Source organism: Ursus maritimus, unplaced genomic scaffold (genome assembly GCF_017311325.1).
Source record: "Ursus maritimus isolate PB19 unplaced genomic scaffold, ASM1731132v1 scaffold_26, whole genome shotgun sequence".
NCBI lineage: Eukaryota > Metazoa > Chordata > Mammalia > Carnivora > Ursidae > Ursus > Ursus maritimus.
In genome coordinates this window covers 24,805,092-24,820,941 of record NW_024425119.1, presented here as the reverse complement: position 1 = coordinate 24,820,941, position 15,850 = coordinate 24,805,092, and positions in this window count along the sequence as shown.

Below are 15,850 nucleotides of genomic sequence, written 5' to 3'. Positions count from 1 at the left end.
TCAGATAAACTGGATTTTAAACTACAGACTATAGTTAGAGACGCAGAAGGGCACTATATTATTCTTAAGGGAAGTATTCAACAAGTGGATATGACAATTATAAATATATATGCCCCCAACAGGGGAGCAGCAAGATACACAAGCCAACTCTTAACCAGAATAAAGAGACATATAAATAAAAATACATTAATAGTAGGGGACCTCAACACTCCACTCTCAGAAATAGACAGAACACCCTGGCAAAAACTAAGCAAAGAATCAAAGGCTTTGAATGCCATACTCGACGAGTTGGACCTCATAGATATATATAGAACACTACACCCCAGAACCAAAGAATACTCATTCTATTCTAATGCCCATGGAACATTCTCAAGAATAGACCATGTTCTGGGACACAAAACAGGTCTCAACCGATACCAAAAGATTGAAATTATCCCCTGCATATTCTCAGACCACAACGCTCTGAAATTGGAACTCAACCACAAGGAAAAATTTGGAAGAAACTCAAACACTTGGAGACTAAGAACCATCCTGCTCAGGAATGACTCGATAAACCAGGAAATCAAAAATCAAATTAAACAATTTATGGAGACCAATGAGAATGAAAATACAACAGTCCAAAACCTATGGGATACTGCAAAGGCAGTCCTAAGGGGGAAATACATAGCCATCCAAGCCTCACTCAAAAGAATAGAAAAATCTAAAATGCAGTTTTTATATTCTCACCTCAAGAAGCTGGAACAGCAACAGAGGGACAGGCCTAATCCACGCACGAGGAAGCAGTTGACCAAAATTAGAGCTGAAATCAATCAAGCAGAAACCAGAAGTACAGTAGAGCAGATCAACAGGACTAGAAGCTGGTTCTTTGAGAGAATCAATAAAATTGACAGACCACTGGCAAGACTTATCCAAAAGAAAAGAGAAAGGACCCAGATTATTAAAATTATGAATGAAAAAGGAGAGGTCACGACGAACACCATTGAAATTGGAAGGATTATTAGAAATTTTTATCAACAGCTATATGCCAATAAACTAAGCAATCTGGAAGAGATGGAATCCTTCCTGGAAACCTATAAACTACCAAGATTGAAACCGGAAGAAATTGATTCCTTAAACAGGCCAATTAATTATGAAGAAATTGAGTCAGTGATAAACAACCTTCCAAATAACAAAACTCCAGGCCCGGACGGTTTTCCTGGGGAATTCTACCAAACATTCAAAGAAGAAATAATACCTATTCTCCTAAAGCTATTTCAAAAAATAGAAACAGAAGGAAAGCTACCAAACTCATTCTATGAGGCCAATATTACCTTGATCCCCAAACCAGGCAAAGACCCCCTCAAAAAGGAGAATTACAGACCGATTTCCCTAATGAATATGGACGCCAAAATCCTCAACAAGATACTTGCTAATAGAATCCAACAGTACATTAAAAGGATTATCCATCACGATCAAGTGGGATTCATACCTGGGATGCAAGCGTGGTTCAATATTCGCAAATCAATCAGCGTGATACATCATATCAACAAGAAAAGACTCAGGAACCATATGATCCTCTCAATCGATGCCGAAAAAGCATTTGACAAAATACAGCATCCTTTCCTGATTAAAACCCTTCAGAGTGTAGGAATAGAAGGTACATTTCTCAATCTCATAAAAGCCATCTATGAAAAGCCTACTGCAAATATTATTCTCAATGGGGAAAAGCTGGAAGCCTTTCCCTTAAGATCAGGAACTCGACAAGGATGCCCACTCTCGCCACTATTATTCAACATAGTACTAGAAGTCCTTGCAACAGCAATCAGACGACAAAAAGGGATCAAAGGTATTCAAATTGGCAAAGAAGAAGTCAAAATGTCTCTCTTTGCAGATGACATGATACTCTATATGGAAAACCCAAAAGAAGCCACTCCCAAACTATTAGAAGTTATAGAGCAATTCAGTAACGTGGCGGGATACAAAATCAATGCTCAGAAATCAGTTGCATTTCTATACACGAATAACGAGACCGAAGAAAGAGAAATTAGGGAATCCATCCCATTTACAATAGCACCAAAAACCATACGTTACCTTGGAATTAACTTAACCAGAGACGTAAAGGACCTATATTCTAGAAACTATAAATCACTCTTGAAAGACATTGAGGAAGACATAAAAAGATGGAAAGATATTCCATGCTCATGGATTGGAAGAATTAACATAGTTAAAATGTCCATGCTACCCAGAGCAATCTACACTTTCAATGCTATCCCGATCAAAATACCGAGGACATTTTTCAAAGAACTGGAACAAATAGTCCTTAAATTTGTATGGAAACAGAAAAGGCCCCGAATCTCCAAGGAACTGTTGAAAAGGAAAAACAAAGCTGGGGGCATCACAATGCCGGATTTCGAGCTGTACTACAAAGCTGTGATCACAAAGACAGCATGGTACTGGCACAAAAACAGACACATAGACCAATGGAACAGAATAGAGAGCCCAGAAATGGACCCTCGGCTCTTTGGGCAACTAATATTTGATAAAGCAGGAAAAAACATCCGGTGGGAAAAAGACAGTCTCTTCAATAAATGGTGCTGGGAAAATTGGACAGCTACATGCAAAAGAATGAAACTTGACCACTCTCTCACACCATACACAAAAATAAACTCCAAATGGATGAAAGACCTCGATGTGAGACAGGAATCCATCAAAATTCTAGAGGAGAACATAGGCAGCAACCTCTACGACATCGGCCAAAGCAACCTTTTTCATGACACATCCCCAAAGGCAAGAGAAACAAAAGATAAAATGAATTTATGGGACTTCATCAAGATTAAAAGTTTCTGCACAGCCAAGGAAACAGTCAGAAAAACTAAGAGGCAGCCCACGGAATGGGAGAATATATTTGCAAATGACACTACAGATAAAGGACTGGTATCCAAGATCTACAAAGAACTTCTCAAACTCAATACACGAGAAACAAATAAACAAATCAAAAAATGGGCAGAAGATATGAACAGACACTTTTCCAATGAAGACATACAAATGGCTAACAGACACATGAAAAAATGTTCAAAATCATTAGCCATCAAGGAAATTCAAATCAAAACCACACTGAGATACCACCTTACGCCAGTTAGAATGGCAAAAATAGACAAGGCAAGAAACAACAATTGTTGGAGAGGATGTGGAGAAAGGGGATCCCTCCTACATTGTTGGTGGGAATGCAAGTTGGTACAGCCACTCTGGAAAACAGTGTGGAGGTCCCTTAAAAAGTTAAAAATTGAGCTACCCTATGATCCAGCCATTGCACTACTGGGTATTTACCCCAAAGATACAGACGTAGTGAAGAGAAGGGCCATATGCACCCCAATGTTCATAGCAGCAATGTCCACAATAGCTAAATCGTGGAAGGAGCCGAGATGCCCTTCAACAGATGACTGGATTAAGAAGTTGTGGTCCATATATACAATGGAATATTACTCAGCTATCAGAAAGAACGAGTTCTCAACATTTGCTACAACATGGACGGCACTGGAGGAGATAATGCTAAGTGAAATAAGTCAAGCAGAGAAAGACAACTATCATATGATTTCTCTCATCTATGGAACATAAGAACTAGGATGATCGGTAGGGGAAGAAAGGGATAAAGAAAGGGGGGTAATCAGAAGGGGGAATGAAACATGAGAGACTATGGACTATGAGAAACAAACTGAGGACTTCAGAGGGGAGGGGGGTGGGGCAATGGGATAGACCGGTGATGGGTAGTAAGGAGGGCACGTATTGCATGGTGCACTGGGTGTTATACACAACTAATGAATCATCGAGCCTTACATCGGAAACCGGGGATGTACTGTATGGTGACTAACATAATATAATAAAAAATCATTTAAAAAAATAAATAAATGAATAAAAAATAAAAATAAAATAAAATAACTATACTCTTAGAAGACATAAGAGAGGATAAGAGAATATCCCACTGGAGGATACATATTTTAAAAAAGGATTTTTTTCTTTGACTCTGGAATCAAATTTGCAACTGTAAAGTATTATTTGTGGTGACAAACATTGATGTGTATGCATAGGAAATAAAAATACAGCAGGTTTGTTTTTTGTAAAAAAAAAAAAAGCGTTCCATTTGTAGCATTTTAAATTAATTCCATGGTTGCTCTGAATCAATTGAAAATGAAAAGCTCTAAAGGAGAAAAAGTAATATTGAGTTAAAATGCCCCTGTAATTTCGTTCTTAGTAAGAAATGACGGTAATAACATACCTATTTAGATTAGAATATTAAAGGGAGAGAGAAAATATTGTTCTATTTCAAAAATGATGTCACATTATATTTATGTACTTAACACCTCCAAGGATGGTCATTGGGAGTCATGTTTAAAGGGGTAAAAAAGGGGGGCCTGGGTGGCTCAGTCAGTTACGTGCCAGACTTATGGTTTCACCACAGGTCATGATCTCATGGGCCTTAGGATTCAGCCCTTGTGGAGCTCGTGTGGAGCCTCCCATGTTGAGCCCTGAGTGGTGCCCCAAGTCGGGCACTCAGCAGGGAGTCTGTTTGAGATTCTCTCCCTCTCTGCCCTGCACCCCCCGGCACATGCTCTCTCTTATAAATCAATCAATCAAGTCTTTAATGAAATGAAGGGGTAGAAGAGAAGGAAAAATAAAGAAGTGTTATAGGACCTGTAGAGATGTTCAGAAGACTAAGTTCTAAGATAAGGCCCACCAAAGGATATGCCAACCAAGATACTGATAATTGCTTCCAAAAACTATCTCCGTGGAATGGTGAAAGTAGAAACTACGTTGCAGCTATTAAAATGTCACTTGAATGAAGTTTAAAGTAGATGTTAAGTGTGGTCAGCAATCAGAAGCACCATAACAAAAGTATCCTTGCCTGTTATGGTAGCTTGATAAGAGAGCAGAATTGAGGGGAGGTTTGTTGTTTTTTGGTAGTCTTAAAATCAGTAGGGTGAGTTTGTTAACAATCTAAAGGTAAAAATACAATGGAGAAGTAAAGATTCAATAATTCTTTGCTCATGTATAGTAGAACTTTAACTTATTATAGAATTTATTATTTAATGTTAAATTATTTGTTGTCTTCGTGCTGAAGCTCGTAATGAATAACTTGGACTGGCAGTTGATGGCATTTTCCACATCTGGAGATGCTGTTGCCTATGGGGCAATTTCTTTCCATAACTGATGAGTCATTACATGATTTGTTGATGGTAGTGGTGGCCTGGATGAGAGAAATTTATATTGACCATCCAAGCTTCCAAGGGGAAATAAGTGATTATAATTAACCGGTAGTGTGTTAATATGATTAACACAGAGGATAAATTATTGCTCGTTTTCTGACAATTTGATTCATCAGTTGTTTATTTTACCAAATTTCTAGATCACTTAGCTGTGTTTCTTATGCGGTTATTGATGCACATGGATTTCTGATAGCATTACGTATTTTTCTTTGGGTTAGTTAGATCCATTTCATCATGGAACAGGAGCTGATATTTTGGAGGCTGGGAGAATGGTGGCTCTTGTTTCTGTGGCAGGGATTACATTTTCTCTGTAAGGTTGATGTTGAGAAGACAATGGTACCCCTCTCCGTAACTGTGGTGAAGGCAGAGCTTCACACTCTAGGATAGGTGGATTTCAGGACTTGGATACGTACATTTCTTAGTCAGTATTATTTGCTGAATTTCTCCCTTGAAACACTAGGGACTGAGAATTAAGAAAAGTCTTATATTTCTTACAGGAATGGTAAGCTACACTTGTTGCTACCATAATCAATATACATATACTTACCAACAGAGACAGAAAAAGATTTCTAATCCAGGGGCTATTTTCCATGCTAGATGAGGCAAGCATGCTGTTTTCAATTAATGACCCATTGTCTGGCTCCAGAATAAGGCAGATTCCACTCTATGTGATGTTCTCAATTGTGCCAATTTTGTATTTTGATAACATAGCATATGTAAAGTTTGGATGGACATTTCCATCAGGCCTCCTTAGGTTAAACATCACTTCCTGGACTTTCCTGTTAGGACATGGTTTCTGAGAACTGCCATTGAGTAAATATAAAGCGCTGTTATACCAGGAGCTAATAGCAGACCCTGTCTCAGGGTAGTTAATACAACTTGTTCAGGGTTAGTGGAATTTAGGTAGTCTGTGAGTTTAGCAAAAAACAAACCAATCCTCTGTCTTTGCTTAACAAATGAGTAGAAACTAGTTTTGTGTGTGTGTGTGCAGAGTGTTTAACTGTGGCAAGGAGTACTTCTGGACAGCCTCAGTGCAATGGTCAAAAGCATCTGAACAGCTGGGCCCCCAGAATCTGTGGCACAAAGAATAAATCCTGAGGGGAATACTGAAAATCCAATTCTAGGGGATATCCATATAGTATTTGATGAGTTGCATTAAATTGCAGCCAGCTCTCTGGGGCTGAAGGATATTCATTTACTGATTTTATTTCAAGGGTCAAGTGAGCCGAGTTGCCTGATCATACAATGTGTCATGAGGGATTGGGAAATGAAGTCTGTGCCCAATAGTTGCTGTTATCAATTGAATTGGATTAACAACAGTTGGAAATGCTGGTCTGACCTAGAAGTAGCAAACAAGAAACAAATTTCAACAAATATCAACAAATACCACTCTTCTTTTGAATGTCGAAGGATGTCTTTCTTGATGGTTGACTTGTTTCCCCCATATTCACTTTTTGACCTGCTTTGCATAGGAAAGTGGGATGACATCTACTGATACTTACTAGACATATATTTGCCTTAGTAGGCCTTCCTGGTTTTGTGCACCATGTAAGTAGCCCCAGAGAGGAGTGAAAGGGACTGACTTTTTTCACTGTTTTTACCTTTAATTTGCAACACTTCCTCTATCTACTCAAGAGTCCTTCATCCATCTCAAGCCCTGTCTGCCTTCCTCTTCCATGTTCTTTCTCCCTCTTCTCTTCCCTCTTCTTCCCTTCTTAATCTTCCTTCATGATAAGTTGGTGGATTTTGCATTTTGGCTTGATGCTGCTTTGACATATTCATGGAATTTGTTAGTTACCAAATTTCCTAATCCTTTCAACCTTAAATTATAGTAGGAAAAAAATCTTGAAATTAGCTCATCAAATAACCTTGGTTCCTGTGTTGGAGGTTATGGGCCCAAATTGCTAAACTGTGTGTGTGTGTGTGTGTGTTTAAGAGTTCAACAGGGAAATGTTTTTAAAGTTCAGGATATTATAGTCATATAGTTGAACAAAGATGTAGAAATGAACTGGTGCTCCAATTTGAATTAAGACATTTAATTTCAAGGAGGCTGGAAAACAACTCAAGCTCAGCATAGATATGGTGTGGTATTGTCTGAGAAGGAAGATGAGGTGACTGATTATCACAGAAATGGGAATATGCTGTGAAATAACAAGGGCAGGGCCTTTAGATTCTGTGGGTAACACTAAGTTGGCAAGATGAAGAATGTCATACTACCAGACAAAGAACAATGAATCTAGAAGGCAGAACGGGGCAGTCACCTGATGAACAAAAAAAAATTTTTAATTTATTTTTATTTTTTATTTTATTTTTTTTGGAGAGAGAGAAAGTGTGTGTGCACGCACATGTATGTGCATGCGAGCGGCGGTGAGGGGGGCAGAGGCAGAGGGAGAGAGAGAATCTTAAGCAAGCTCCACACCCAGCATGGAGCCCCACCTGGGGCTTGATCTCAGGACCCTAAGATCATGAATTGAGCTGAAATCAAGAAATGGATGCTTAACTGGCTGAGCCACCCAGGTGCCCCCAAAAACTTTCTAAAAGTGAAACCTGAGCACTGTTGCATATTTCACTGATTAACAGTATATGTTCTGACTCCTAGGGAGATGAGCTTCAAACAGGCTCAGGTTCTATTAGCCTTACCAATCCTTGGTGATAGAAATGCTTACCCGTGTGTGACATGTCCTTGGGTTTCTGAGATTCAGAATGCACATGCCAGAATCTTTCTTGCTTGAAGCAATTCATATTTATTGAAAAACAAACTCGTTGCACCTTGTCTAAATAATGTTTCTGGAAATTCTGTAGTGACTCTAGATAGAATGGTGAGCATCTATTTAATTTAGATGTTAAATTCGAAGATAGGAAATCCCCCTGTGAAATTTTCCGTGAAAGTTACCATACGAGTATATTTCCATATGAAACAAGTGCTAAGAAAATCATTCTGATATGGGTTATCTAGTTCAAAGAAGAGAGGATGAGCAGGGATAACAGCTTGTATTTCATAAACATTCACCATATACCAGGCATTTTGCTAAGTGCGTATTTCATTTTATCTTCACAACAAATATATTGGGATAACTGTTATCCTCATTGTATACATGATGAAAGAGAAATAATAAAATTAAGTAACTATCCAAAGTCACACACATAGTATATTATAGAGCTAGATTTCAAACTCTAGTCTGACCGTAGAAACTGAATTCTTAATTACAATACTGCGGGTATTTACAGTTTATCATGAGACAGAAGCTACATTTAAAAAGATGGTCTTAACTTTACCAATAGAAACTGAGTTTGTTAGCAAGCATAAGGGTGCAACAGATGATTAATGTCTTTCTCAGATAATTTAGGAATAATAGTAACTAGACAGAACATGGTCTAAGTGATAACTTGAAGTTCCTTAACAAATTGTGAACCTTTGATATAGCTGAATATTGTATTTAATGTGTACAGGGCATAAGATGGTACTGTATTTTCTTGTTGACTTTTCTTGCATAGTATATTTTGTATTTCTTTCCTCTTAAAAGTCACTGTTCCTTGTAGAAGTATTGGAAAATACAGAAAATATATAGAAAAGGAAATTAAAAAACTCAAAATTTCAGTGAACATTTAGGTATTTTAATCTTAAAATTTAAACTTAAAAATTTCAACTTAAAATTTCAGTGAACACTTAGGTATTTTAATCTTAATATTTTAATGAACATTTGCTTGTTACTGCTCATTACTATAAGGATTCACTGAAAAATAGAGCAAAGAGAAAAGTAAGCAACTACCATCATCTTTCCTTGTATACTGTTAACATTATAGTCCCATATTGTGAATATGTTTTGGGAGTTACGTGGGTGACTTATCACCATTTCAGTAGATTCCGGGTTAAACAATGTGTTGCCTGGAAAAGGTTTGCTAGTTCTTAAGAATTTGCTGAAAGCTAAATGTTCTATGACTGAGTACCAGTCAGTAAGAAAGTGTATTATAATCTTTGAGCCCGTAGTTTCTGGTAGCCTAGAGGAATTTGGAATTTGGGAAACTCAGAAAGGAAGGAATCACATAAATCACATAACTGAGTAAATGATGAGGTCTTCTTAGAACAAGATTGAGTTTTCATAATCATATCACATGTTGAGTCAGATGTACTATCTCACACAAATTTTGTACTTATGCTCGTGCCAAGAGGTAAAATTGTTTCTGTAGGAATGAGGAATGAATGAATCTGTTAAGAAACTGTAGGAGTCTCTGACATATGCTTATGCTCATGAAGATGATTTTGCTTTAGCTGACTTGACAGGTGCAACTGGCTGAAGTCAAGGGGGAAATGGGAGGCTGCCAACGTCTCCCTTGCTGATTCTGAAGCTGTCAAGAAACTGCAAGGTGACTGTACAGATCTCTCCAGGTAGACTGGAACAGAGCCACTCCAGTGGCTGAGAAATGTTGTCATTGAAGATAGCCCTTCTGGAGGTGTGGCTATATTCTGTATTACTTCCTCAGAGATAGGCGACCCAAGAAAATGAGATTTCTTGGATAAGGCAAGGAAGTCTTGTGAATGCCAAGCTTGACTAATTGATTCTGAGACAAGGTCAGATAATACAGGAGGCTTTTGTATTTTTGTTCTGTGGATTAGAGTGTGTTCCTGTATTTCCCATTCTGTAGAGTCTTGTTTTTCTAAGAACATTGATACTATAGAAGTTCTACTCTGAAGGAAGTCAACATTTATGAATGAAGTAGCTGTTAATACCATAGAAGGAATGCCCTCAGGAAAGCCAAAGAGGGGCGTCTGGATGGCTCAGTCGGTTAAGCGTCTGCCTTTGGCTCAGGTCGTGATCCCAGGGTCCAGGGATGGAGCCCCGAGTTGGGATCCCTACTTAGCGGAGAGCTTGCTTCTCCCACTGTCCCTGCTTGTGCTCTCTGTCTCAAATAAATAAATAAAATCTTAAAAAAAAAAAAAGAAAGAAAGCAAAAGAGTATTCTAGGTTTGTTGTCAAGGGCATCTCCTTTAATAAACTTTGTGATACCACTGTATCTTCACACACCTTAGAGTATTTGGAATAAGGTCAGGATCAGGGTTAGGAGCGAACTGTCTTAAGGCAGCAAATAAGCTAGGAATTGATGATGCGTCATCTTTAGGGATCCAGTGAGTCACTAAGGTGGGTAATGAAACAGAGAAAAGCTTGCTTAATTTTGTTGATATTTCAGTTGACTCCATTGTTGTGATTGAGATAGCTCTTAACTGTCTGGGTCTTCTTTGAGATTTTTGAAGTAATCTCCAACCTTCAATCTTATACCCTAAACTTTGTGGAAGATACTTAAAGGCAGCTTGATATTGAAAAACTTGCATTAGCTCAGGCAGTAATGTAGAAACCTCATACTCTATAGGCCAGTGGAATTGTAGACAGTGACCTTGTAAAGGAACACCATGTCTAGGATCCTCAGCCAAGACTGGAAGATTCCACAGGTGCTTCTTTATCTTGCTTTTGAATGGGCTCATAGTCACTAAAGAAGGATCCAAGTGGAAATAATCTGCCAAAGCGTATGCCAAAAAGAGATGCTTTTGAACACCAAGACCTTCCTCCTTTGAGCCTTCTTGGGCCCTAACACTGAAGATTTAAAGGAATAACACGGCGTGGATCATTGCTTTATTAGCAATCCTTCAGTTTTATGTAGTCCTTCAGAATATACACAGTATTCTCGCATACATCATCTCATTGCTCTCTCCAATAACAAGGAGGGAGGGAACGGTGGTTATTATAATCCCTAGTTTATAGTTGAAGAAACTGATTCAAAATGGCCAAGTAAAATGACACAGAGTAAGTGCCTGATCCTAATTCAGTTGTTCTGACTTCCAACTGGAAGGTAAGGATGTCAGTGGAAAATTTGTGGGTTTTGGAGTTAGAAAGGATTGCTATGTCAACCTTCAGCTACCTACCCTACTCCATCCCCCCCCACTTCCTCTTAATAAGCTAGAACAGCTAAGTCATATTCAGGCACTCTTGAAAATGTTGAGTCATCTATGGTGCCAGTTATCAGTTTATTTCTTTTCAGCTCCTGTATCTACTTTGTGAGAATGGATTGGTTTCTTTTTTTGAGAGAGAGAGAGAGAGAGAACACACGTACACAAGCGCAGGGAAGGGGGAGGGGCAAAGGGAGAGGGAGAGAGAGAATCTTAAGCAGGCTCCACCCCAGCACGGATACAACTTGGGGCTTGATCTCACCACCCTGAAATCATGACCTGAGCCAAAGTCAAGAGTCAGAGGCTTAACCAGCTGTGCCACCCAGGCACCCCAATGGACTGCTCTTTATAGCATGTTTTCATTATGGTGAGCACTAAACTAGCAGAGGGTATGGGAGAGGCATTGCAGGAGGAAGGATGTTTGTGGTGTCGGTGTGCTGTGTTTTGCTTTATTAACTCCCGCTGAAAGGTGCATCAATGTGTGAAGGGGGATATCCAGAGACATTCTGCACCAGCCACACACCGTCCCCTGGTGACCTTGTAGCCAGGCCCAGGCCCAGTTGACCACTTCACCACAACTCTTCTTAACGGGACACTGTATTGTTCCAGACCTCCTGTCAGCAGTGACACCTGGACTCTCTCTGTGCACTATCCAACCAGCCTTGGTTCATCTGTGCCCTGGAGGGTGTTGCCTGCAGCCCGGTGACTGTGGACCAGCTTTGGCTCAGGTAACCCAGCAAACTTCCCTGCCATCCCATGGGTGGCTACCGTACTTTCCTTAATGAGGTCTAAACTCCACCCTTGGGGAATGGGCCCTCCTCCAAGTTTTCCCTTCTTTGGGCACTCTCCATCAGCCTAGATGTTCTAGAGTTCTCTTTACATCTTTTAAAATTACTCTCCTATTCTAGTTTAATAATTCTTTATATAAAACCCCCTTTGTTCAAATTAGTCTGTGTTTTCTGTTTCCTGATTGGACCCAGACTGATTTTTCTTTTTTTTTTTTTAATTTTATAAAGAGAGAGAGAGAGAGAGACGGCCAGAGAGAGGGAACACAAGCAGGGGGAATGGGAGAGGAAGAAGCAGGCTCCCAGTGGAGGAGCCCGATGTGGGGCTCGATCCCATAATGCCAGGATCATGCCCTGAGCTGAAGGCAGACGCTTAACAACTGAGCCACCCAGGCGCCCCTGGATCCAGACTGATTAACCATTCTCCTTCTCCTCCTTCTCCTCCTCCTCCTCCTTCTTCTTTTTTAAATTTTTTTGGTTAAATACAGTTGATTTTTTTTTTTTTAAGTAAGCTCTGTACCCAATGTGGGGCTTGAATTCATGACCCCGAGGTTGAGAGTCACATGCTGTACTGACTGAGCCAGCTAGGCACCCCTAACCTGTTATTCTTTTCTTTCTTCAAGATTTATTTTAAAGAGAGAGAGAAGGAGAGAGAGAGAGAGCGCACAGATGAGTGGGGGGAGGGGCAAAGGGAGAGGAGAGAAATCTGAAGCAGACTGCCTTCTGAGTGCAGAGCCTGACGTGGAGCTCAGTCCCACTACCCTGAGATCATGGTCTGAGCCTAAACCAAGAGTTGGACGCTCAGCCTACTGAGCCACCCAGGCGCACCCCACTAACCTGTTATTCTTAATCTTACTTTTAGTTTCTGTGATTGGCTTGGCTCTTTTCTTACCTCTATGTTGTTAATGTTTTTATTATTATTCTACCTCTGAAGTTCTATGTAAAATGGGAGAAGCAATGCCTGTCTTACATGTTATCATGCATAAGAGAGTATTTGTAAATTATAAGGTGGTATTTTATGTCTGTTGTATTTATTATCTAACAATGTTTTTTATTTTTCTGGATTTTCTTTCTCCTCACCCTCTGTCTGAATGTTTCTGGGTGGCTGGTTCTTGAATTTTCCCTTCTCCCTATTTCCTAGCTTTCCGTAGCTTCATCCCAATTCCTTGCTAGAACTCTGGGATCACATCTCCATTACTATCGTCAGTTATTCTTCACTGTCTAGATGCTGGAAGATAATGTCCTAAATGTTTAATTTGACATTCAAGGCCCCATTAATTCAACCTACATGAGGACCTATAATGTGCAAGGCACTGTTCTAGATGCTGGGCATACAGAAGTAAATAAGATAGACAAAACCCTTACTTTTATGGAGTTTATATTCCACATTTTAACCATAATCTATCCTTTCAGACTTATCTCCCTTCATCAACTTGTGCTCCAGGGGAAAGTGAACATCTCATTGTTATGTTCCTGCCCCTTTACCAAGTATCATACCTGAAAAGATCTTCACCTTCTCGGTCTATCCAAACCCTATCCTTTCTTCAATATCCGGTTTAAACCCACCTATGAATCCTCAGTAGACAACTCCCAAAGCACTTTTTATAGCAGTAGTTCACAACTTTTCCCCGTAACAACTTATCTGAAAGTTAAAATATGCCCTTTTGTAACAGTGGCTCAATATGCATCTATTCTCAATGGGTAAAAGAAGGGTTTTTACCAGAATCTCAGCACGTGGGTATTGGGACATGTATAATTTGAAGTCTCCCCAGCCATTGAAGACTATGGCTCCTTCCCTGTTGAGAACCACTGGTCTATACCTTATGCTTCTCAATGAAATGTGTGCTGCTTTTAAAACATTTTTATTATTGAAATTCTCATGCATCATCTCTTTAAATAAACAGGAATGCATTAGAAAGAAGTCAGTGGAGGGGGCACCTGGATGGATCAGTTGGTTGAGTGTCTGACTCGTGGTTTTGGCTTGGGTCATGATCTCAGGGTTGTGAGATCAGTCCCCAAGTCGGGCTCCAAGCTCAGTTCGGAGTTTGCTTGAGATTCTCTCTCTCCCTCTTCCTCTGCCCCTCCCCCTGCTTGCATGCTCTCCCTCTCTTTCTCTCTCAATAAACAAACAAAATCTTTAAAAAAAAGAAAAAAGAAAGAAGTCAGTGGGTCTACCACTTCTTGTCAGTCTTCTCTGCCTACAGTTCATGGTTGTACATACAAATGGCCCCCACTTTGCAATGGTTTGACTTACAGTGGTTTGACTTTATGATGGTGTGAAAATGTTTAGTAGAAACCATACTTTAAATTTTGAATTTGGATCTTTTCCCAGGTTAGGGGTATGCAGTGTGATCCCCTCTTATGATGCCAGACAGCAGCAGCCACAGCTCCAAGTCAGCCATAGGATTATGAGGGTACACAACTGTTTCACTTACATAAACACTCAGTACCCATACGAACATTTCAGTGCAGTATTCATACATTACATGAGATATTCAACCCTTTATTATAAAATGGGCTTTGTAGTAGGTAATTTTGCCCAATTGTAGGCTAATGTAAGAGTTCTGAGTATGTTTAAGGTGGGCTGGGCTAAGCTATGATGTGTGGTAGGCTAAGTGTATTAGGTGCATTTTTGACTTACAATATTTTCAATTTACAGTGGGTTTATCTGGACATACCTCCATTAAAGTCAAGGAAGATCTATGTTACACACAGAATGTTAAGAAATATTGAAATGATTATTGGTTTTATTTGTAAATTGCATATATATATATACATATATATATATGTATATATTTATATATTACTCACCTTAACAACTATTGCTAATGCTTTCCATTTTTTTCCACCAAAGGATTTCGAAGCCCATTCTTTGCTCTTGTGCACTAAATTTCAGATGGAAAAATCAATGTTACAGCTAAATATAAGAGTTAAAGCTATAAAACTTCTAGAAGAAAACTTAGGGAAAAACTTTATGACCTTGGATTAGGCAAAGAATTCTTAAATAGGATATAAAAAGCACATAATTATAAGAATGATTTAAAAAATTTAAGTTGACAATACCAAGTGCTGGCAATGATGCAGAAAAACTGGAACTCTCCTACATTGCTACTGAAGTTGCAAAATGGCACAGGCAATTTGAAAAATACACTAGCAGTTTCCTACAAAGCTAATCACATACTTACAGAATTTATCAAATGTATAGTTTATTATTATTTTTAGTGGCAATATAATAATACAGAACTCCAAATATGAAGCTACCTTAAAGAGTAACATTTTGCTTTTTAATGAGGCAATCCTTCCTTACAATATCTCTTACTGTATTTTTTTTCTGCATTTAAATCACCACCCAGCTGTCTCTGTCAGGTAGACATCCCCACCTTATTTGTCTCCTATAAAGAAACATTCCCATCCTTTAGGCTTTTTAGCTGGTTCTCTTATAGCCTCTTTGATTTCTCCAACATTCTTTCACATGAGGAGAGTAAACGTAGCCACTAATGAAGGGTTTCATCTTGTCTAAATATAAAAAGACTATTTCAATAAAATGATTACTAGGGAAAAAATGTAATAAAGTCCTAGCAACATGTTTAAAGCTGCCTTTGGAAAATTAGCCACCCCCGCCCTTACCCCATGTCTGCTGGTTCTGAGGTTCCATCTTTGAACTCCCTGTGAATACAACGATGGTGCCAAGAGGGAATGAAAGGGAGTGTGGATCTGGACAAATTGCCACTTGCTTCATTGTAGCTTCTTGGAGATAATGACCCAAGAAAGTTAGAATCCCTCATTCTGATGAGTCCTGAAAACAGAACGCTCCTGCAGTCCACAGTTTGTACCCTTCTTATAAGGCATTTTTAGGTTTTAACTTATAGAATGCGTCAAAGAAA